Here is a 3,355-nt window from a genome sequence, read left to right on the forward strand (position 1 = left end):
TAATCTCAATTAAAAATTTAAAAATTCGCTTTACATCCAACTTTGATCCTTGGGTCTTGGCGATTTTTTCTTAATGCATTTCAGTCACTGATAAACGGGAGTGAATTAAATAGGAATATCTCTCAGAAAATAAATTATTAAAATACAAAAAAATTGGGGAGACTTTTTTGACCTCTGGGTAGTAAAAAAGGAAAACGTCCGAAAATTTAAAAACTAATTTAAAAACTAATTATTCTCTTTAGAGATACCAATACATTTTACAAAATACTAACTGTAAAACTTTCAGATTTTTCAGCCTTCAGTTTAACAACTCAAATTTTAACGTTAAAATTTACCTCATTTTCAGCGTACAGGCTGAATGTTTGAATTTTCACAATTTTCGTTATAAGTTTTAGGTTCTAAGTTATAGATTCAATCTGTATTCAGATTGAAGTATGCAAATTTATTTGGTTTTAAATATAAATTAATTAAAATTTATTTTCTAATTTTCACAATTATAATTTATAACTTTTAAAACTGAATAATTGTAGGTCAAATATGAAAAAGTAGACTTGTTTCAAATTTGAAGCGGTTCTATTATATATATAAAACCATTAAAACCTCTGACCTGTTTTTAAGCTTTTTAAAACTCATTTGAAAACTTTTTTAAACGCTTTTGGTTATAATTTCTTAATAAAAGAATAATTGCTATTTAGTCTACAGAGCAGCAATTCCAAAAATATATAAAGTTTTAATAGCTAAGACATTTTAAATTTGTAGTCTTCAGTATATTGAATAATTCGAAATTTAAAGGTATTTAAATATGTAAGAATGATTGAATTGAAATTGTTCGATAATTTCAGATTGACACATTTCAAATTATTTAGTTAGAAAGTAAAATCGTATAAAGTTACAAAATGAGAAATAAACATCTTTTAATACTCGAATCATTATTTTAGAACAATTAAAATCGTATAACTTCGGATAAGTTTAAAAGTAGGCCTATTAAATATTAGAAGTGCCTCAAAGAACTCAACAAAGGTTTAGTTTAAAAAGCTATTCAAGAGAGTGCTTTTATTAATTTATTTTTTTGATAATTTGGCATCCTCACCAATTTTTCAAAATAATATAGAGCCTGATTTTGGTCAACTTAAAAAAATATATATTTAATGTTCGCTCAAGGTCAGTTTTGTTCAAAGTGCTTGTTCCTGGATAAATTGACTCTTATTGTTTCCGCTTTTCATTATGTCACACATTGATTGTGTTTTTCATAGAAAACATTGAAATCTGGGTTTTTCATATTTATAAAATTATAATTAAAGGTCGCTAAGGGTAATTTTCTGTGCAAAATATTGATTTATAAAGAATATTTTGTCAAACTATAGAACGGATTTCTTCATTCAAAGATACGAACCTGAATTGTACTATAGTAAGAACAGCCGGAAAAAATTTGACGTAAAGTAAAAAATGAAAACAGTGACACAAGTGTAAACGTTCGATTGAGTCTTCATAAACAATGTTCAATTTAAAAATCACTTCTAATTAATAGATTCTTAAGTGAACACCTTTATTCAATTTCAAAATCTTATTAAAGTATTATTTCAATATGAAATATTCCATTTTTAACATATTCAATTTTGAAATTGAATAGAAAAACAACAATTTTCAATAGTAAACAAGTAAAAAATGAATTGTCACCATTTCAGAGTGATAAATTTAAACTTTGAATGTTACAATTATAATTTTTCTACTTGTAATTTGTAATTTGAAAGTATTGTATTTTAATTTTCAAAGAATAGTTGAAAAATGTTTAATTGAAAAAAAATCGAATAGCGTGTACGTTTTTGAATGTTTCAAATTAAAGAAAAAAATTGAGCTCAAGAATTTTGAAAGATTAAAAAGACTTTTTTTTTAATTTTTCTAGGAAGATTTTAAATTATTTTTTATTTTGAAAAAGTCCATACCTCAAAGAGAATGTTTAAAAATATTCCAAAACACTTCAAAGTATTTACAACATTGCAAAAAAATCAGGAGGCTCTTAAAACAATTTTTTATGCAGGATTTTACAAATATGTTAGAAAAAATTGGAATCCGTTTAAAAGATATTTAAAAGTTCCAAAAATCATTTTAAAAGATTTGAAATAATTTAATAGAAAATTAATACCTTTGATGGTTTCAAAATTATATGTTGACTTTTTATTTTGAAAAATGATATCATTTTAAGAGGAGATATACAAATATGAGACCACTGAAAAAATTCCGAAAGCGATGAATGAAAAATCACCAAAAATGAAATCTCTCACGACCGAATTGCAAAATTTCAGACAGAAAATGTCCAAAGTAAAAAATCCCCGAATTATGGAGTTCCCGAATTTAAACATGAAGAAAAAATTTTTCGATCAATATTATTTATTTAATAAAAATACAATAATTAAATAATTTTATTAAATTATTGTTTGAATTTAAAAGAATAATAATTGTTAAATTTTTCCTAATACGAGGGTAGTTCAATAAGTCCTTAGAATGACCAACAGATGGCGCGCGAATCGCTCCAAATCATCTGTTTTCAGTCAGCACCACTCCCGACTAGATATATGGTGCAGTCACAGTCCACATTTTCTGAGTTTACGTGTTTTTATAACCAATTGAAAAAAAAATGTTCGTTAAGAAAAATGAAAAAAAAACGATTTCAGAGCGGTAATCAAACATTTTCATTTAAAGGGTTTAACTCCATATGAGATAAAAAATGAATTGGACTCAGTTCATGGCACATCTGCCCCTGCCTTAGCAACGGTTTATAACTGGGTAAATGAATTTAACCCTTAGCTTGCACACCTCAAAATAATTACATAGCTTGCACATGGGGTATTCCGGACCCCAGCGTAAAAAAACGTTTATATCTTTTTTGTTTTTAAACATTTTCATGCGAACATTTTTGTGTAGGTTCCTTGACATCTTTTCTAAGCATTCTTACAGTTTTACAATGTTAAATCATTATTTAAATATTAAAAAAACAATGCAATGCTAGCGGGAAACTTTGAAAAATCTTTGTTCAAAAATGCCCTGGGGTATTTTGGACCCCGTGTGCAAGCTAAGGGTTAAGCGTGGTCGTACATCAATAAGTGACGAACCACGTTCAGGAAGGCCCGTAGAAGCAAGTACTCCCGAAATCATCAATAAAATCCACGATATGGTGTTGAAGGATAGAAGATTAAAAGTGCGTGAGTTAGCTGAGGTCACAAGGATATCTATAGGTGCAATTGTTTCAATTCTACATGAAAAAGCTATCGGCAAGATGGGTGCCGCGTTTGCTCTCAGCTGAGAATAAACGCAATAGAGTGGTCGCCTCTGAAGCTCTTTTGGCGCGCATAAGTCG

The sequence above is a fragment of the Belonocnema kinseyi genome, chromosome 3 (genome assembly GCF_010883055.1).
Source record: "Belonocnema kinseyi isolate 2016_QV_RU_SX_M_011 chromosome 3, B_treatae_v1, whole genome shotgun sequence".
Taxonomy (NCBI): domain Eukaryota; kingdom Metazoa; phylum Arthropoda; class Insecta; order Hymenoptera; family Cynipidae; genus Belonocnema; species Belonocnema kinseyi.